Source organism: Xenopus laevis, chromosome 1L, assembly GCF_017654675.1.
Source record: "Xenopus laevis strain J_2021 chromosome 1L, Xenopus_laevis_v10.1, whole genome shotgun sequence".
In the NCBI taxonomy this organism is placed as follows: Eukaryota; Metazoa; Chordata; class Amphibia; order Anura; family Pipidae; genus Xenopus; species Xenopus laevis.
In genome coordinates this window covers 193,687,907-193,710,426 of record NC_054371.1, presented here as the reverse complement: position 1 = coordinate 193,710,426, position 22,520 = coordinate 193,687,907, and the positions used below count along the sequence as shown (strand labels likewise).

At 36.3% G+C, this 22,520-nt stretch overlaps 1 long non-coding RNA gene across 1 annotated transcript in view; it reads right to left on the bottom strand.

Annotated features, from left to right (window-relative positions):
- Window positions 1-2,222: 2,222 nt before the first annotated feature.
- The window catches only part of LOC108717435, a 28,903-nt gene continuing 8,605 nt past the window's right edge, over window positions 2,223-22,520 (bottom strand). The window contains exons 2-7 of the long non-coding RNA XR_001935847.2: window positions 21,343-21,437; window positions 17,198-17,297; window positions 15,402-15,563; window positions 5,971-6,067; window positions 4,231-4,318; window positions 2,223-3,354 (exon numbers count right to left, since the gene is read on the bottom strand). This is a non-coding gene — a long non-coding RNA (uncharacterized LOC108717435). The remainder of the gene's footprint in view (window positions 3,355-4,230; window positions 4,319-5,970; window positions 6,068-15,401; window positions 15,564-17,197; window positions 17,298-21,342; window positions 21,438-22,520) is intronic.

The following is a 22,520-nucleotide window of genomic DNA, read 5'->3' as shown; positions in this document are numbered from 1 at the left end:
TGCCGAGAATCAGGGCAGCCCTGTTCAGGGCAACAAAGTTAATGATCAATCCAGAGCCACAGATTTGCAGGATGTTATCTAATGGATATGGAAAAGCAGCATAGTAAGAAAAGATACATAGAGAGCTCAGGGTGAGGACGAAGATTGAACGTGACAACAGAGAAAAAGGAAGAGTATCTCTAAGTCTACAGTCTAACTATATCAGGAGAATAAAAACAATCTATAATCCTATAGATTTTCTAATCCAAATGTAAAAAGGTCTTATTCACTGGCACAAAACTGACATTTCAGCTGTGTCCACAGCCTTTCTTAAAGTCACTTTGAGAACACAGCCGAAACGTCAGTTTTATGCCAGTGAATAAAAAATTTATTATTATATATAAAAATAAATCTGCCTAAAAATGCCATATGTTATATGCTGAATATACTGAACCAGCCTAAAGATTTAGGCCTTCAAAGTTGTCACAAGAGTTTTCCATCTTTGTTAGCAGTGTCAGTGACACTGCACATGCTTAGTGTGTATATATATATATATATATATATATATATATATATATATATATATACAATTCACAGACCTTATTCTGACATAAGAGACCTAAGGATTACATTTATTTTGGATCTTCTAAATATCTTTGAGGGGTACCAAGGGTTTCAATGACACAATGCTGGTGTAAAAATAATAATAATAATAATAATAATAATAATAATAATAATACTTATAACCTTCTTCTTGTAGGTTATAAATGGCCAGCTTTGTTTATATAATCACTTTGATAAATGGTGTATCTAGCTCATCTGTGCTAGTGGAATTGAGTCTGCAAAACCAATGCTCTCCAGAGGACACCTTTATGGTAACACATCTGTGCTGCCTTAGTAACTTGGCAAACCTTATAATTATAAACATGGAGAGTGGAGATAAGTCCCCTTTCAGGGAATCGCTGGACAAGGGCAGGCCCTTGATTTACTCTAGGTGGTGTAAAGGAGAAATCCTAAAATAAAATGAACAGACATAAACTGGATGCCAGTTAGTAGAGGACAAGGGAATGAAAAGCCAATGCCAGCTTCCTAACAAGACACAGAAAGAAGAGGAAAATGTTTGCTTTGAAACAGAAATACCCAACAAAGAACAGATCCCAGTCATTTTTTACTCGTTCTACTCTTTTAATAATGGGTTCATCATTGCTGTGTATCAAACAATATAATCTAAGGGGCTGATTTACTAAAACTCGAATTTATCTAATATTTTTCTAAAAACAAAGTTGACCTAACTCCCTTCCATGAATTGAACTAATTTATCAATAATAATTGGGAGCGACAAAATGTCACAACAAAATCAATTGTCAATTCGTATTGTACGATTGACGCTCCGAAACTTTTTCAGATTATCGTTGAAAGCCCAGACTTATACAGCGCAGATCACGATGTCTAGAAACAAATTGCCATTGACCGGTTTGAGATGGAGTATTTTCAGATTCAGATTTTTAGCAGCTTTGGGGTATGATAAATCTCTAAGTTCAAGTTGTTTTTTTCCACAAAAAATTCTTGTTTTCTCCCTTAAAACCTTGACCAGAAAAAATCAAGGTTTAAGAAATGGACCCCTAAATTATGTCGCTTTGGGTTTCATTATATTACTAAAAAGTACTTAGTTATAGAAAGAGGACAAAAAGGACGTTACAGCTCTCAGAAACAACTTGTCATTTGAACTGTCTTGTCTAATACCCCAGTAGATACAATTATTGCTTGAAACTCATGACATTATAAAATATATATATATTATAAAAATAGAATGCCATTTCTTATGCTCCATCAGTCCAACTTGAACAACTACCAGAAAATGTCTTCACTTTACAACCCCAATAATGAAGAAAAGCCTTTATTTTGCACTTACAACTCCCATTAGAGTATTTATGTTTTTCATTTGTTATCTATTTACACATAGGCTCAGCCCATTAAGTTGCAACCACGTGAATAAGGTTTGATGCTGCAGAAACACCAAGCTACAAGAAAGCCATTGAAGCACGTGACTGGTAGAACAGAAATAGTTTGAACTCCAACTTACAGAGCCTTGAGATGTCTCATTGGTACATTTGCCACCCAGATTCTACTGTAGCGTTTAATTTCCCTGACCTGACAGAGTGAGGTAGGAAGATTTCAGAAAACTCCCACATATTTCCAGCAATACTGCACACCACTTTAGTTTCAATACACCAAGCAGGAAATCAAGCTAAAACGTTATATTTATTTTAATGATGTAAAAACAAAGGAAGGAAAGAGTAAATTCCCCATCTGTGTACCATCTGTTTTATGTTTTTGCTTAGTCCCACTTTATTAAATTCATCAAATTGATATTATAGATACACTTATGATAGACAAATCTACAGGTGCCAATAAATATGAAAGAAGTCCACAATGGGAACATCATGCTTGAATTCTTGCATTGTGCAACACAAGTGTGTTTTTCTCAATAGAAGTCTTATAAAGTTTTGGATCAATTATTAATAGCTCATTATTGCTCATTGGTTGATATATTCTCATATAGCTGCTTTCCAAAACCTCCCAATGGCAAAATTCAACCAAAACATTGGTAAGTTGACCCATTCTACAAATATATATTGAAATAGCACATTAATTAGAGCCTTACTGGGAATCCTACACTCCTGGGCCCTCAGCAACCACAGGGTCTACTTAATGTGTAGTTATGTCCCTCTTCCCTATACAGATGATAGGGATTGTGTGTTTATTAACCATTTACATCCTACCTATAAAAGAAAAAACACAGCAACCTATACTTTTAGACCTATATTGCTAATTGATCCTCCAGAATATTGAATAATGTTCTTTTTGCATGCCAATATGTATAATATCTATTTATTTCTGTTGAAATTGCAACATCATATTCAATACTGTTTCTATTGGTATTCTAAAATTGGAAGTATTGGAAATAAATTGGAAATAAATCTATACTAACTAATATCTTAATCATTTTCATGGGCGTGCCTTATTGGGCAAAATAACAAGCATGACCAAGAGGCCAGTGTGTTCTTAAAAATTCTAAACCTAAAATGAACTGTGATTGATTCAACGTTTTACTTCTCCCAATATTATTTTAAAAACACTATTAAGGATGGGGAAACGTTATCAACCTTCTATTAATGACTTACCCGTTATACATGAGTGGACAGATTATAAAGAGATGGGTTACAAAAAACTATAAAAATCTTATGGCATATTTATGAGAGAAAGTGTTGTGTCTTTGTTCTTCTCCAAGTTGATGTATCAAGATCCATTTAGTTCATTTGCTTAGTTTCAACCGTTGATTCATGATTCAAGAGCAGCGCTGATAGCGGTCACCTGAAAAATGGTAAAAAAAAATTTTTTAGAAGCAATGCAATTTTTGAGGTCCTGATTGGTCACCTCCATACTACCTTACTATTAAATCAACTTATTATAATTAATAGTTTCTGTTCCATTGTAATAAAAGTTTTTATACTCGTATATAGATTTATTACATTTGTTTAGTTTGCGGCTTTATTATTATATGGAGTAACTGCATGAATAGGAGCAATTTGAAGGCGGGGGTTAAGCAATGGCAAGTATTGATAGGACAGCAGTGAAAAATGTGTGGTACAAGCTATTTAATGACTATTTTCTATAGAAAGCTACTATTAACACAACTGTAAAGTCCACAGTTCTTGGCAAAATTCTCATTATGGATTATTTAAAAAAAAAAAAAAAACCTTGCAGAAATAGTTCTGACCCCTGGAGTCCTGGAGTGCCTTACCAGTATACTCTCTTATTAAGCACTATACATTGAAGGTGGGTATGCACATGGCAATGTTACCACTTGGCACATTTGAGGGTTGATTTACTAAAACTGGAATTAATCTCAGTTTGTTATGAAAACAAAGTAACCAAACTCCCGTATCAATAATTTTTCTAGAAATAATCGGAGAGACAAAATGTCCCAACAAACTTGACCGACAATTCATATCGTACAATGGAATCTCCGATAACTAGACTTTTTCGAATTATCAGACGAAAACCTGACTTTATGGGATTATCCAGTGCAGATCACAATATCAAAAAACAACTTCAAGGACATCAGCTTTGGGGTATGATATATCTCTAAAAAAAATTTGTCTTTTTTTCCCCTTAAAACCTTGGCCAGAAAAAAATCAAGGTTTAATAAATGGGCCCCTAGGTGATGGCAGCATACACAAGACTTACCAGAAAAGAGATGGGACTTATCTACAACCAAATGATCCAAAATAGCAGCTAAAAGATTTGCGCTGGAGGAAATGTTCACTGTAAAGTTCTACAGGGGAAAGCAAACAGTTATTCTGTATACCTGAAACAGGTCTCTAGTATCCTTCTTTACAAATTTAAACATCCATAATTGTTTACCATAGTTGTTAAATATTATAAAACATCATATTTTTGGTAATCACTTCTTATTTTAATGACCACATCAATATTACCTGAACACAAATTGAATTTGTTTACCTTAGAAAAGAGGCACTGTACAGGACCCCAGAGTAAATGTACATAAACAAGGTAAGTATAAATATTTTAATTGCTAGGATTGGACAGTTAAAAAGAGATCATTCACTGGCATAAGAGAGAGATAGTGAGATGTGCATACTGAGTAAGGACAGTCAATCATAGCACCAACTGTCTTATTGATTAGGACTAAAATAGTTTGGGTGTCACACTAGCTTGGAATATGCATTTCTATTTATGAATCAAAATTATATCTGGGGTTCCCAGAAATTTGTCAGATCAGATTGTCAATTTACTTCCAAATTATGTAGAACAATCCACCATTAATTGTTTTCAAAATCCTTTCTGAAAGTCTTAAACATTATCCTAAATTAAACTAACTGTATACTTTACATCCCCACTGCATTATTTGTCAGGATACTGTCCTGACCCAAGACTATAAAATCAGAAGATCAATACAGAAAATCATAAAGTGATAAATCCAAATATGTATACTGAAGCTCTGGATTCAGACTTAATTCATGGCTTTCAATATTACAGCTCAACTCAAGTACAACGTAATTTGGCATTTGCTGAAACTATGTCATAATAGTAGTGATGGACGAATAAATTTGGCAGGCATGGATTTGCTGCGAATTCCCGCGTTTTGCTAATGTTTTTGCAAAACTGCGACAAAAATTCACCTGGTAAAAATCCTCCGTGTCAAAATTGACCAGCGCATAAAATTGTTGCGCATCAAAATAATTTTGACGGCCATTGACTTCAATGTGTTTCGCAAATTTTTTGCAAGTCCGCAAATTGTTTCGCCGTTTCACAAATTTTTTAGTGAAACCGGACAGATTCGCTCATCACTACATACTAGTCTTGTTGGAGGGAACTGGTGCCACAGGAGTATTAATCACAATGTCTGTATTCAGATGTGGACAAATGCGTTTCAGTCTAGAAATAAACCATCTGGTGCGTATGTGCCCACGCTGGGGTGTTATAAAACTTGCAAAAAAAATGTACAAAATGTAAACCATTACCCTGTCAGTCGTTTGTATCACTGACTAAGCAAAAGGAATGGATTTGGACACCCATCTTCATTTTATATAAGACAAGAGTAAGTTGGAGAGTAACCAAAATAAACAAGACCTTTACAGGGAACATTGTATATATATATATATATATATATATATATATATATATATGATGTATCAAGTATATGAAATGCTCAAAGAGAGATTTGTCTAATGCTCTTTTAATCCCTGGGATAGACTAGGCATTAACAAGAGGAGAGGCGATCCACTAAAAATGAAGAAAAATAGGTTGAAGTTTCAAACAGTCTAATGAGGGCAGTATACAAGCTCTAAAGTTAAATATTTATCATAATCAAAATGACAAGGCAGTGAAATAAACTAGGAAATGTTAGGATACAGGACTGCACAAAATGTGGGAAAATATTGTGCATTGTACATAAAGACATACCGTAGGCATACAGTGCTTGCCATACCAACTGATCCACTTTACTCAGCCTCCTGTTGAGACTCCATTATTAATCAAGGCTTACAGCCACAGAGATATTCTGAAAGAGAAAAAAATATTTGTCAATATTAATATTTATATGCATAAAACATACCTTAATACTCCTTGGATAACATTTCGGGAAATTGAGTGCCTACAACATTGTTGCCCTTGCTGACCACAGTCACACATATAATAACCATACTGTGTCCAAACACCCTCATCTATTATGTCTCTTAGAAAGAGCATTAGTGATGTTTCATTCCAGTAGAGAGTAAAATACTCTCATAACATAATAATATTATTATTGCACCTTCCTAGATACAGTTATTACAGAGTATCGCTTGGCAAAATTGTGTTTATCCTTCTTCCCCCAGAACACTGTGATTTGGTATAATGCTGGCAGCCAGTAACATCTGTAATAACACTTGCTCATACTATACACATTTATGCTGGGCCGTTTATCTTTCCTCCTTTCGGTATGTATCTTGGCCTTTTCACATATTTGCTATGATTTGATAGAAATCTCACCCTTCTTTGAAGAGACCTGTACGGCAGATTTTACTTTAAATTAAAAGTGAATTAGATATGTTGAACCTTATGGCTCATTTACAAGTGCATTCAAATAGATGTCAATGAGACGATAGTTACTTGTGTCCAAACAGGTACATTTTGCCTTCTTAACTAAAGGCCATTGCATGCATCCAGTCTGCTTGACTGCACAAATCATGTGCAAGTGCACCTATTGATGCTGGGGAAGCCTGGAACTCCCACCAACAGAATGTCAAGCAGGTCATTTTAGGATTTTCATAGTAGGTTTCATTAACTGGAGAGACAGACTTGCACCAAAAGAATCTCATGCTATTACACAATAAAAATGACCCAACATGCATCTGATTCACAAAAATAATTACTCACAATGAAAACAAAGTGTTAATTTCAAGCATCTGGTGCAGTTGCAATTGTGGAAAAAAACATTCCCGAAAACTGCACTTTGAGCATTGTGCTGCATGGGGAAATGTCTCTTCTTATGTCTTGAGCTGCTATACCAGCTGAAGACACCATAGCCCTTTACCAGTTAAAGGCAGAGACACACGGTCAGATTCGGGGAGATTAGTCGCCCGGCGACAAATCTCTTCTTCGTGGCAACTAATCTCCCCAAACTGCCTTCCCACGGGCTAGAATGTAAATGACCGGTGGGATGGCACTCGGAGTGCATCATTTTCCAAAGTTGCCAGAAGTTTACTTGTGAGGCAACTTTGGGCGACTTCGGAAAATAAAGCGATCCGAGTGCCATCACGCGATTTACATTCTAGCCAGTGGCAAGGCTAGGGAAGGCAGTTCGGGGAGATTAGTCACTGGGTGACTTATCTCCCCGAATCTGACCGTGTGTTTCTGCCCTAAGATCCATGCCTCCCAAGATGCCCTTAACATCTGATTATTCATAGCTGTTTATTCATAGCACATGCACAAAGCCCCTGCCATTTACCTGTGCTTAGGCACCAACTCACAATATACACTATATAACATTTACAATGCAAGGCGGATTAGTAAAGAAATTAGTAAAGAAAAATTACATTTCAACATTGAACCCAGTTAATTTTGAATTAGCTATGATTATTAATCAATCCTGTAGATCATCTTCTATGACAGGAGTAATCTCACCTTCTGATAAAGTTTTGATTTCCTTTGACCCAATGACAAACAAAAGTTTGCCTAACAAGATCAGAAGATGGGGATCTGCTGTGTACAACTTTGAATGTCTAGATCAGTGATCCCCAACCAGTGGCTTGGGAGAACCATGTTGTCCACCAACCCCTTGGATGTTGCTCCCAGTGGTTCTAATTTTTGAATTCCTGACCTGGAGTGAAATGTTGGTTGCAGAAAAACCATGTGTACTGTCAAATAGAGCCTCATGTAGGCTGAAACATACCACATTCCACATAGGGCTACCAAATGGCCAATCACAGCACTTATTATGTACCACGTAGAAACATTTTTCATGCTTGCTTTGCTCCCCAACTTATTTTACACCCGAATGTTGCTGATGTTAGAAAGGTGATCTTCGCATATATTTAACTGATACCAGGAAGGTTCCCAGTATATATTGCAGCCTTTAATATTACCACTTGGAAATCGAAGCAGGATACAAGCACCTTCTGTTGAACTGACTAACAGCAGCTGAGGGGACTTGGTAAGATTATGCAAGCACTCTAGTGGCAAATTAAAGGAGGAGCCCCTCCCCCCCCCATGCATAGATATTGAAGCAGTTCATGTGCACAGCATTTTAGGGGTAGCCAACTTCCATATTTAGGTGCAAGCTTTGAGCCTGATGAAGGGAGGCAGCTGCCAAAACTCTGTGCATGTCAACTACTTCTTTACCAGTTTCTAAACACAAATGGCAGACTGAGTGTGATCAATAGTGCCCTCACCCCAGCACAATATAATTATTCTAATGGGGTGTGCAGAGTGTTGACTCCTTATGTACCCTGTATGTACACAACCCCCTATATCTTCCCTGGATAACCAGTGGTTTCAATTCCCAAAACACTATGAAACTTCTACAGGATGTCAGAATTGAGATATAAAAAATAGTATCTGAGTAGAGGGAACATTGGCTGATATCTAATTTTAGTGAAATTTCAGGAGAAAGTCTATATACTGCCTTTTCTTTTTGAATATTTATTATTCGTGCCCCTGAGGAAGACCATTACGGTCGAAACGCGTTGGGCTCACCAGTTATTATTTTTGTCAATTTTGTAACCCCTTTTTTATCTTTTGTAATAAACTTTTTTATTCTTGGATTCTTGTATGTTAGCTTTGGAGACCCACATGGGGAGCCTCCTATGGATTAGCTACTCGTAATTAACTATAAGGGTGTGCGCCTTCTCTCTCGACATTTTACATACAGCTTAAAGCTTAGGTTGAGGATTAGTTAGTGGGAAATTTAGGATGAACACATATTTGCTGTCTTATGTATTCTTATAAGAATTGGTGGATAAGTGATTCTTCCATGTTTTCCAATACTGTATATGTAGCCTTGTTATGAACTAAGTGGGGGGGTTCAAAAATATTAGACCTCCAAGGGGTTCTTGAAACAAAAAAAGGCCAAAAAACAAAGAGTGATCTATGCAATGCATGACATTTTCACTCCAGGAGCCTGTGAAGGCTGGGTCATATATTTTAAAGACCAACCAATCAATGCTTAATGCTTTCCAGTGCCAATGGAAAGTCAATAACTGACAGTTAGTAATTATGAGTATATTACAGAAAAAAGCATACAGAATAAAATAGCATATATTTCCCCACTAATCTGTTTATAGTCAGTACCAAGTACAATCAAATTTCTGAATTGTTTGCCTGCTGAATAATTAGTCATTATTGTTACATATAATGATAATCATAATCTCAGTGCTCCTGATTCTCTCAGTGGCTGTTACAGTTACAGCCACACAAAAAAACTATCTTTAAACAAACACATGATGCAACTCCCCCCCCCCCGTAAAACAGTCACAAATAAAATGGAATCCTGTTTGTCTCAGGAGAACTAGAGTCTCTTCTCTGCACTATATACTAAACGAAACTATTGTTATAATGTACACTTAAAATATGATCCATTACTTAGGTTTTCTATGTTCTGCGAAATATAACCTCTGAGGAATAAAATGGAGGGTGGAAAAGTTTTAAATAATTTATTCTTCTGTAAAAATAGAATGAAGCAAAGTTGCATGCTATAATTTTGAATGACAACCCGAAATCTAGCAGATAGAGTAAGTGTTTCAAGCCTACACTTGCAGAAATGACTTGTGCAACACTCTTTTCAGTTAGCGTTAAAAATAGCAAATGCAGTTTAAGGTGAAAGAACTAACTTGGATCTAAACAGCAAAAGGGATTAACTTTGCAGAACATGAACATTAGGTGAATGCAATCATTCCTTCCTATTCCTGGTCAAAGACCTAAAGGAAGTCCCATGAATTTAGTATTTGAATGTCTTTTTTTAGATTATTTTTAATGCAAATAAAGAAATTGAATTATTTCTTATAGATATTTTTGATGTAGCCGGGTGTCAGTTAATGTTTACTGTGAACTACTACAGCTGAAACAAACCATCCGTCATCAAAGGCCTATCTGACAGGGCAGACATATTCCCTGATTTTACTGCTATGCCTCCCTGGTAAAGTGGAAGAAATGTGTTAGTCATTCATGTATGTAACGGTTTATCAAAATTCATCAGAAAGGCATTCAGAAAAGGAGGTTTCCTTAAGGTCTGCGCTTCTCTGTCTAAGAGGGTATATCACTCCCATAGTAACTGTAAAAATCGAAGTGAGTATGTCTCTCTCTCACAATTCTCTATAAATAACAGGGGCTGTGTTCTCTAAAGCCAAAAAGCCAGTACAGGTGTTGGAGTAAGTCATTGCTGATAAAAAGGGGGTGGGTCTGAAAGTGAGCTCTAGGTGGTGGTGCAACTAAGAGAATGGAGGAAAAAAACTCCAAAAAGGCTATCTGTGTAATATTGACACTCAGTGGCTGGGGTACTTTGAAAAATCAGGCTTTCAATCCTACATATCCAGATGGCCAGTGAGCTGGTCTGTTCTGTTTCAGAAGAATGAAACTACATTTTTTGAATAATGTGTACAGAATTATAACAAATGACCTGGTTTGTGAACAAGCCTGCTGTGAATAAAACACAGCTACAGACCAGTTTGTAGTTACATGGGGTGTCACAGTTTCTTCTTATGACAAAATGTATTGCCACTTTTGCCACTGATTGAACCCCTACAATAAATATATATATTTTGTATCATTAATTGGCAGCACAGCTGAATAGTAATTATTGTAATGAGGTACACCTGTCATGGGGTCTTCCATATCCCCTACTAATACAAAGTTAATATGGTGCACAGTGCAAAAAGTAAAGATTATCAGGAAAAAACATGTTGAAAGCCACATAGGCAACATTAATGATTCGGAGGTATCCAAACTAAAAGTGCCCCAACAGGCATAAAATGCATTAGGCTTTTTCCTGTCCTCTCCTAATAAATGTTTTTGTACTTTTAACTACTATTGTTTGGATTTTTGGGAATTTCACATTGTCATGCTCTAAATACAAAAATGAACCCTCAGACTGGGGTGAACTGTGAGACTTTTCCTTTATCTTCACTATTTTTCTAATTGGACTGAATATGTGGTTGGTGGCTCCACTTTATTTTTGATTTGGCACCATTCCATTATTTTCTCCCTTCCTACTTCTCCTTCCCTTGAGGAAGGAAGTAGATACCTCAGAAACATTAATATTGTCTATGTGACTTTTAACATTGTTTCTAATAAAAATGAAATAGATTAGGAGTTGGGGAGCACCATCCGTCCAAAATAAAAGATGGTGTGCAAGGTCAGATAATAGTTAATAATACAAACTATTATTGTTTCTAATAAACTAGCTTTTTTTTTTTAAAGGAGAAGTGCGTGCAAAAAATAAATTTATATTTTTTTTCAAAAGTCAGAATATATATGTCTATACTAGTGATAAGCAAATTTTTCCCCAGCCATGGATTCGCAGCGAAATTTTGCAATTCACCATCTGCACAAACTGTGGCAAAAATGCGGCGCGGAAAAATTTGCAGTGACAAAAAGTTTGCAGAAAAAAAATGCCCAAAAGAAAAAACTCAATTTGACTTTAATGCATTTGGACAAAAAAGTTGCCATAAGAAAAAACAGCCATTGACTTTAATGCATTTGGAGCGTAAAAAAAATGTTGACGCCCATTGACTTCAATGCGTTTCAAGGTTATTTTTTGCCGTTTTGCTTTGCCAAAAAATTTGTCAAAATGGCGAGAAATTTGCATAATGCATTAAATCAATTTTTTGGCGAATCTAAACTGGACAGATTCATTACTAGTCTATATTTCTGTTACTTTGTTTAATATTTCAGAAAGATACTGCTGTCAATTTTTAGTGTATATTGGAAAGTTGCTTACAATAACACTTTCATTCTTTGGCAAACTGTCACATTTAGGTTCGAAGGCCTTTTCTAAATTCAGCATGAACTTTGCATGGGACATATGAATTGATTTTTAACATATTCATTGTAGCTATCACTTACATACAATAATATTTCAGGTAACAATTTAAAAAGAATGAAAGTGACAACACAACTAGCTTCCTTTTGGGTCAGTACAGTTATCTTCATTTGAGAGCCTAATTGCTTCCAGCAGTTCTCCCTCAGTCTTTGAAGGTGACAAAAATGAAAACGAACCGAATGAAATTCTCAGGGAAAGACTATATTTATTTCTCACATATTACCAAAAGAATGCAGAAGATATATTCCTCAGACATCCTGAGAAAAGTCTGCCCGCACATGCATAAATTGACATTGCTTTAGGCGACTAAATCTGGATTGACTTTTTATTTTTTTTTTAAAAAAAAAAGGATTGCTGTCTATTCTTATAGTTCTGGGTCTCCGTGTTCCTGATGAGTTCATGGCTTGCTTTACTGAGAAATCTTCATTTATTTTTTAACTCTATCTCAAAGTATAGAACAAATCTGTATTGTATAAAAACCAATCAGATTTTAGACAAAGAGCAAATCGAATTGCTTTGTTTTTAGCTCAGGCTTAGTTATACATTAATACAATCAGGGAGGAACGGCAATCAATACAAACTGGGAAATGTATTACTTTATGAATGGAAATCGTGGGTTTAAAGTTAGTTTTAGGGTGGGACAAAGACAGCATTTACCCTGGTCCTTCAGTATAAGAGGCTGGAATGTAAAATGTGCATTCGACATATTCAATTACATAACAACAGGTTTGGTATTATCAATAGTGATGAGCAATTTTTTTTCGCCAGCCACAGATTTGCAGTGAATTCTGCAAATTGTTTTGCTTAAAGGGGAACTATCGTGAAAATTAAAATTTAAAATGAGCTTTATCATACTGAAGTAAGAAACTTTCTAAATACAATCAGTTGTTTCTGAAATAATCAAGTTTATGTCCTCTCTCAGCATCTTTTTCTCTTCATTCTGTCTTCATGCAGCAGTTGGGTTTTAGATGAATGATCCAATGCATTTTATAGGGGGCTTCCTTTCCTAGCAGATGCATTTGAGCTCACTCAAATAACTGATTCCAGTACAAACACAATAACTGCCTTTTTCACAAATTCTGCATGTAGAGAGACAGGATTTCTGGTGATTTAAATAGAGTCTAGGCAAAAGGAGCCCCCTATAAGATATATTGGATCATTCATCTGACATCCAACTCCTCAATGAAGACAGAATGAGGAGAAACAGATGCTGAGAGAGGGATAGTGAAGATAACGGTGTTTCAGAAACGGTACAGAATTTTTAATTGATTGTATTTAGAAAGTTTCTTATTTCATTATGATGAAGCTTATATAAAATTTAAATTTTGGCGACAGTTCCCTTTAACTGTGGCAAAAAATTGTTGCGGAAAAAAAAAATCAGCGTGACAATAAAGTCGCAGAGAGAAAAAGGCATAAGAAAAAACTCCCATTGATTTTAATGCATTTGGAGGAAGAAAAATTGTCGCACTTGTAAAAAAAATTGTAGCACGTATTAAAATTGTTGTGCATAAAAAAATTCTGACACCCGTTGACTTCAATGTGTTTCACGAATTTTTGGGTGAAGCGAAACGGGACAGATTTACTCATCACTAATTATCAACACATAAATCCGAAATATACAGTCTACAGACCTGCAGCTTTTGTAAGTGTTACATAATCCAGTGTACCTGTTTTCAGTACAGTTTGTTTCTTAGTGGTAAGCATTAGCATTTAATAGTCACTGTTAAAAATAGGATTTGTTGTAGCTGTGAGCCGAGAATCAGAATGTAATAATAGATGTATCTGGCGCTTGTATTATTACAATGAAATGAAACAAATCCCCCACCCACTAGGCTGCACAAGATAAGTAATGCTATATCTTTAAATGAAGTGGGCCTTAAAAGAAAACTTTAAATAAAATATGCCAGAATTGTTATCTATGATTATTTAGCAACTGTGATTCATACAATGTCACGTATCACTTATCTTACATTTCCATGTATGAATTTCGACTTGTCAAAGTTCCTTGTAATTACCTATATAACCAATAATGCAAATCTTAGATTATAAACTCCACTGGAGCAGGGACTGATGTGAATGATTTATAATCTTTGTGCAGCACTTTGGAATATTCCAGTGTTATATCAGTAAAGAATAAAAATAATAATGTGCCTTTAAAATTAACTAGAATATCAAGAAATGCGAAATTGTGTTAAAGGAGAAGGAAAGGCAAAAATCATGACCTATCTCCCTTTAAGGACTCCTGAAGATCTCCTAAATCGCTATAGTTGCAACTCGCCTATGCCAATCCAATCGACTAAAATTTGCGTTCCTGCTCTGCTCGCATTTGCAGTCACACAGCTGCCACGTTTGTGAAGTATCGGATGCTTTCTTTGCCTCTTCCCTTTTCTTGCGCATGCGTGAAAAAAAAAAGCCTTGACCCTAGGAGCGCGTCATTAATGACGTAGTGCTCATTACTAAGCAGTATGAGCAGCTCGTTATAGGCTGCACAAGGAGCATGAGCATCACAAGCTGGGGGGGCGTGTTGCTAGGGGTCAATGATGACAATCGCATAGCCAGATTTGCATGCGCGTCATCATCCAATGGAGAAAGCCTGTGCCCCTGAGACATGCACATTAGACTGAAATTGTGCCCAACAAGCCTCAAGGCTGCCTCTGGGTAGCAGGGAGGAAGCTGCCTAAAAAATGTGTGACGTCACCGAAATCCAACGTTGCAGTCTTAACTAGTGATGGGCGAATTTATTTGCCAGGCGCGAATTCGCGGCGAATTTGCGCATTTTGCCGCCAGCGAATTAATTGGCGAAACGCCCGCGAAAATTTGCGGCAAAAATTAGTCGGCGTCAAAACAATTTTTTCGAAAAAACGGACGCCGGCGTCAAAAACGGGCGCCGGCGTCAAAAACGAGACGCCGGCGCCGTTTCTCGAATTTTTCGCCACTTCGCAAAATTCGCGAATTTTTCGGCGAAACGGTGCAAATTCGCCCATCACTAGTCTTCACAAGCGCTGTTGCTTCTACTAGACACCAGGGAGACAACTTTCAAAGCGTTCAGTAAGTTATAAGTCCACCAGAAAGCTATTTATGTTTTGCCTTTCCTTCTCCTTTAAATAATGTATTCTGCCCTAAAATTATAAAATAGCAACGCTAATAATAGAGACACCACACTTTACAGTGTATCAGTATCACTGATGAATCGCACACTCACGGATGTAATAATAGAGACATGCATTTTTTAAATAAAGTAGGCGCACCCCTAGTCCCCACAAACACTTGACTTAACCTCTGTACCACAATAAGCTTTGCATGGAAATAATGCTATTACCTGCTTTCTTCACATTTTCTCCATAACTCAGTGAGTGTTATGCTGGATTGCCAAGGTCTGTACTTCTTTTCATCATTCTGCCCCATTACATGACAGATTGGAGGTTTTTCTTCCATTTACCTGATTTTCTCAGTCGCTTGGATTTATCATTGCTTCCACTGCCTGATTGGAAACACAAAACACAGACTTACTTTGGTAAGCAAAGGTGAGGAGTCATTTTAGCACTGAATGACATTGTTTTTCCATAACCCTTAGGAGCTACAAATATATGCATTAAAAAAAAAAAATCAACTGGTGCATTTCTTTGCAGATGTCTCGTAGAAGTAAATCTAGAGCAACTGGACTTGCTGAGTAATAACTGAAGAAGTTTCACTACTTATCTGAATACTTATTGAATTATTGGAAGAGTTTTCCTCGATCTGCACCCACGCCCTCCCAACCCCAATCCGCCTCGCACCCCTCCATCCTCTATATTAATAGACCCACCCTGCAGTGATGTCACAAAAGGGGCGGGGCAGACAAGTCTATAAATTGACAGGCTGGAAGTGAGGTCGCCTTACATTTTTTGCGACCCAGCTAAAAACCAGCAGGACCTGCACATCATTATTTCCCATATCAATCAGTTGAACCGATGACTACTCAGCAAGTCCAGTTGCTCTAGATTTACTTCTTCTAGATATACCATGACCTGGATTAATGAAAACCTTCATAGACTTCTATCTCGATGCTTGCTATAAAGAGTGTAAACATTTGACACAACTTCACAGAGAGTTAACTAAAAGAATGTTAACTGAGGAAGTCTTGATTTTATCCATCTGCATTTTACTTACTTGCTATAACTACAAGTCATTGAGTTAATGTGTTAAATCATTTGAGGCATCCAATGGTTTTATTTCCTTCATTTCAGTGGTTAATAATAAAATGACAGCTGCATAATATGAATTAAATAAGGTTTGCAATAACCACACTCTCCTTTGGCTACAGACAGTTTGCAAGATGTCCACAAGCAAGGAGGTACTGGTAAGTAGGTAACTAGATGGCTGAATTAAAGATGAAGTAACACCCCAAAATTTTTTTATTTCAGTTACTTTTTCAGTTTAGAAAGCACCAGTACAGGAGGTTTCAGGCATCTCTGAATTAGATATGGAAAGGTTGGGGGCAGATTTATCAAGAGTCGAATTTCGAAGTTGAAAATACTTCGAAATTCGACCATCGAATTGAATTACTTTGACTTTGAATATCGAAATCGAAGTTTTTTTTCATCGAATTAGGCCATTTGCGGTAAAATCCTTCAATCAAACGATTAAATCCTTCGAATCGAACGATTCGAAGGATTTCAGTGATCGATCGAACGATTTTTCTTCAATTTTTCTGCTCTAGAAGGTCCCCATGGGCTAACATAGCACTTCAGCAGGTTTAATTTGGCGAAGTATTGAAGTCGAAGTTTTTTTTAAAGAGACAGTACTTCTATTATCGAATGGTCGAATATTCAAACTATTTTACTTCGAATCGAAGTCGAAGTCGTAGTATCCTATTTGATGGTCGAAGTATCCAAAAAATTACTTTGAATTTCGAATTTTTCGACCCTTGATAAAGCTGCCCCCTGGTGTTGCAAGCGGATGGAAAAAAATGCCCTATGCGACATCAATTTTAATTAATTAATTAAGTAGATGTGCCATTATTATTTACTGTATAATATATTTGGCCTTATGGGACAGCTAAAATACAAACTGTGCTAAAAGAAGACTGTAGTTATTCCCCCATTCAGAAAAACACTTACCACTTATGGCACTTACCTTTGTACATAAGTATACAGCCATCCATGATTTGGAAGAATAGAGAGTTCTTGCTGGCTTCACCTTAAAAGGCCAATGATCATCCAGAGTATTCCCCCTACTAGAAAAAGTACAGAAAAGTAAAGATAGACATAATATAAGAGAAAAAGAGACGTCTAGGCAGGACCTCAAAGCAGTATCCCCATTTCCCAGCCAGCAAGACAGACCTGCAAAGCTGCACATTTTAAAGTTACAGTAGATCTAATAGATACTTGCCCAGACCTTAGTGCTGTTTCCATGTGACTGATGTCTCCTAGATGCTCTGAACAAACACACACACGAAGGGGGGTATTTAGTAAAACTCAAATTATCCCATTTTTTTTATTATAACCGAAGTTGACCTAACTCTCACACAAATACTTTATCAAATAATCAGTTCAAAAAAGTCTGTGCAGGAAAAGTCTCGACAAAATTGGATCAATTCGGATCAAACAACTTTTTCTAATCTGATGCCCGAATATCTCGAAAACCCTGACTTTTTCGGATTATCCAGCGCAGATCAAAATGTTAAGAAACATCTTCAAATTGTATAAGGGACCTCTGCCATTGACTTCTATATGACCTCGACAGGATTCAGCTGGAGTATTTTTGAATTTTTAGCAGCTTTGGGGGATAATAAATGTCTAAAATGAATAGTTGTTTTTGCTTTAAAAATTTGAGTTTTCTATTTAAAAAACTTGACCAGAAAAAATTGAGGCTTCATAAATAGATCCCGAACAGTTAAAAAACCTCAGTGCCTCTTGTTATGGACACAGGAGCAAGCAGACTCTACAGGATATCTTTGAGAACAAATGCCATTCTGAGCTAAAGTTACAACAACAGTAATAAAAGTAATAATCTGGTTAGTTGGCTATTTTGCACTGCAAGTTAAGTTAAAGTCCATGCAGTTCCTCCATTATAAAGAAATAGCTTGTAGAAGCCAAGCAAAAAAAATAAACCAATAAAGCTCTGAAGCATATTGGCAATTTGGTCTAATCCTAAAACTAAAGGTATTTACAAATCTGAATTAGTCTAGCTAATCACTGTAATGAAATCAACATGTTACTGTAACAGATTGATTTTTCATCTTTAAGGCCTAACCCAACACATTTGATGAGGTTTTTACTTTCTGTTGAAGTAGAGCAGAAGTGAATAAGATTTTTAAGATACTTGCCCTATGATGCTATAGTTTGATGCCGGCCAAGCAGGTAGCTTGAATGGAAATGGTTTATAATAAGGAGTTGCTGACCTGTGCACAGTTAGGAGCATATTTTTATCAAAGGGAAAAGTGTTCCAGTTCTTTCCGCCTCTATCACTGGGCTCATTTATCAGAGGGGTGAGTTATGCAGTGCTGGAAAAACACAATGGCCCCTTTGCAGCTCTAGCAGCTAATATTTTAAACATGTGCCCAACATGGACACAGAATTAGTTAACAGCATTATTAATGCCACCACAGTTCACAAGGCAGCAATAATGACAGTGGACAACCCAGAGGCAGCAAATCTGGCTTTGCCCCTGAGTATTAACATGAGAAAATGATGGTGGTCAATTTTCTTGACCAGATTGGCAGTCTAATGGGCCATGTATAATTGCTGTCCCCAAAAAAAGGATTGGGTGGAATACAACATATGTATGTGCTCCTTTGCCATCTTCTTGGCCAAGGCCATTGGACTAATGACTGAATGCTTAGACCATTCTGATTTGTCACACTGAGAGGAAAGAGGAAAATCCCACTAATTCGGCAATGGAATCCATCCACAGAACACTCCAATAAAAAAAAACATTTTGAGTGCTGAAATGGCACCGCTGTTCACTATGTCACATTTCAAGTATACTAGCTAGCATTCTAGAATTTAAAATATAGGTAGAAACACTTTTATGATAGAATCACTCCAGATTTAAGCATTACGTGTAGAACGCAGAGCTGCCTCATGAGCCCGTAGATTAATTAAACTTGGTTGTTGGTCGGTTCATTTTTTTTTTTTTTTGAAGAATTGATAAAACCAGTAACTAAAATGTTAAAGGGGTTGTTCACCTTTAAATTAACTTTTAGTATGACGAAGAGAGTGAAATTCTGAGACAATTTGCAATTGGTTTTCATTTTTAATTATTTGTAGTTATTGTGTCAAGCAATTTCAGCAATCTGGTTGCTTGGGTCCAAATTACCCTAGCAACTATGCTTTGAGAGACTGGAATATGAATAGGAGATGGCTTGATGGCAGAAAGATAAATAATAAAAAGTAGCAATTACAATAAATGTGTAGCCATACAGAGCATTTGTGTTTAGATGGGGTCAGTGAAAGTTGGAAAAAGTCCGAAGAAGAAGGTAAATAATTAAAAAAAAACAATTGAAAAGTTGCTTAGAATTGGTCATACTTGAATGTGAACCACCCCTCAAATGATAAAGATCATTGGGAAATCTAAAAAGGAATGTGGCCAGCATTAGATTGTAAGAAAAAAAACAACCCAGGCTGATCAGTTTAAAAAAGGTATTTTAGCTCATAACAGACACTAAACATTTTCTTTTGAAATTATTAATCTACATTAAAAGTTACCTATAGGTCAAGTTGATTGTTTTTCGCTGATGGTTCTGCTTTTGTAAGTAATAGTTATTTAAAGTTCCTAAACCTGACTGTTTTGCCAACCTGACTATCTCTTCTTAACCTGTCAGTTAGAGTTTCTATTGCTAACGGACTTCTGCTGCACAAATATGGCAGCCCCCTCATAGAGGAACAGGGTAGTAAGAAAGTATGTAAAAGCATCAGGCAAATACTTTTACGGCAAAATTATTAATAGCATCCAAAGACAATGTTATAATAGATAATAAAAAGGGTTATTTTCTGATGTCGGTATCTCTTTAAGCTGGCCATATATGTTAAGATTTTTCTCTCCCAAACGACCGACTCTTGTGTGATCTGACAAATCCATCAAATTATCATGAGGTTAGTGGGAATCGAACGATCGTGCATCTAACGATTTTTCTTCCGACATCGAAAATTTTCACAGTGAAATCTATCTATTGTCCAATTGTTTGCAGGGCCAAGCAGGCAGCTACCCTCAGTTTTCTTAGCTTTAACTAGACAACATCGCTTGATATGGTCTTTTTAGTTGATGGACAAATCGTACATTGAAATGATCGTTTCAAGATAAGCTTGGTCTTAAAAATCTTTTAAAAATCCTGCCGTCTATGGCCAGCTTTAGACAGGAGAATGCACTGGCTGTGAGATCTAATAGACAGGAGGCACAGGTAAGCAGAGATCACAGCCTGGGCAGCAGAATAAATCTCATCTCTCTCACGCACAAAGGAGAAAGTGCACTGTGCATGGAGAAGGGTCACATCTGTGGTGGAAGCAAAAAGCATTTTTTAAACTACATGGCCTATGGGGATTTTGTATTCCTGCAAGTTGTTATTTATTATCCTTCATTTATACACCGCTGACAAATTAAGTGGAGCATTATATCGGCCCCTGCGCCAGTGGAGTTTACAGACTTACTTCCCTACAATGTACAAACAAGTGGTTTCTATTTATCTTTTCCAAACGAGTAAGGTGATCTCATACAGAATGTGTTCTATGTTCTTTTTGGGTCTTTCTACTTGTATCCCTGGATAATATCAATGAATATTGTGAGGCTAGAGACACAATGAGCTATAAACAATCCAAATTAGTTTTATAGATATGAATACAAATTACATGTAATCAAAGACTTCACATAACACCTACAAAGTGTGGAGGATTGTGAAAGGGGAGGATATGTACTGACCAAAGGAACGCAGATCTCTTTAGTAATTCCTAAACACTTACTGCATCTTATCTACAGCTGTGTCATTCCTTAACCCCCCTCCCTGTATGAACCTGTCCGAGGCCTAGTTTGTGGTAGGACAGTAAAGGTGCCTGCCCCGGGTCCCCAAATTTTAGTCACTTTGGGCAGATATTGTTTTTCTTAAAATTACAAGTTGCTTAATATTTCATCGGGTAATACTGGATATTGGCACAAGTACTTTTGTGACTGGCATTTCAAAGCATATGATTTGGGGATTGTTTTTGCTCCTTGCACAAATAAATCCTCATGCATGCCATTAAAATACTTGGAATATATATACTATAGATAGGTAACATATATCTTACCCGTATCTTCTCTCAGCTCCCATTGATACAAACACTTAATCTCCCACTTTAGGATCTCCATTATTGTAGAGACAAATGATATAATTCCTTTCCTCCTAGAGAAAAAGTCAGATAGCACAATTAATTGAAGTCCTAATTTGTACAGGTGTGAGGCCTGTTATGCAGAATTCTCAGGACCTGGGGTTTTCCGGATAATGGACCTTTCCCTTTTTTGGATCTCCATAACTTAAAGGGGTGGATCACCTTTAAGTAAACTTTTAGTATGTAATAGAATGGCCAATTATAAGCATCTTTTCCATTCGTTTTCATTATTTATTTTTTATAGTTTTATAATTATTTGCCTTTTTCTTCTGACTCTTTCCAGCATTCAAATGGGCGTCACTGACCCCATCTTAAAAGCAAAGCTCTGTAAAGCTACAAATGGATCGTTATTGCTACTTTTTATTTTTCCTCTTTCTAGAAAGGTCCTCTCCTATTCATATTCCAGTCTCATATTCAATGCATGGTTGCTAGTGTAATTTTAACCCTTGCTACCAGATATATAAAGCAAGTTGATGAGCTTCTGAATTAAAAGCTAAATAACTCAAAAACCTTAAATAATAAAAAATGAAAACCAATTGCAAATTGTCTCAGAATATCAATCTTTACATCACACTAAAAGTTAATTCAAAGGTGAACAACCCCTTTAAGTCTACTAGAAAATTCTGTAATCATTCAGTACAACCAATAGGCTGGTTTTGCTTTCAATAACTATTAATTATATCTTAGTTTTGATCAAGTACAAGCTACTGTTTTATCATTACAGAGAAAAATAAATAATTTTTGAAAATGTGGATTATTTGGATAAAATGGAGTCTAGGGGAGAGGGCCTTTCTGTCATTCAGAGTTTTCTGGATTACAGGTTTCCTGATAATGGATACCATACCTGTACTAAAATGTTTCCTTTACCATTATAGACCAGTGCAGACATTGATTGTGCCAATATTCCAGTGTGCTAAATGATTTCTTATTCCTTACCTACATATCGGCAGCAAGCAGAAGTTTTTTAGTCATACTTTATTCAATATGGATTATAAAGTCGGACAGTTAATCAATAGCATTCAGCCCCATATATATGCTCTACAGTATATAAATAGTTTACAAGAATAACTATTTTGCATTGATATCCAAACAAAAAA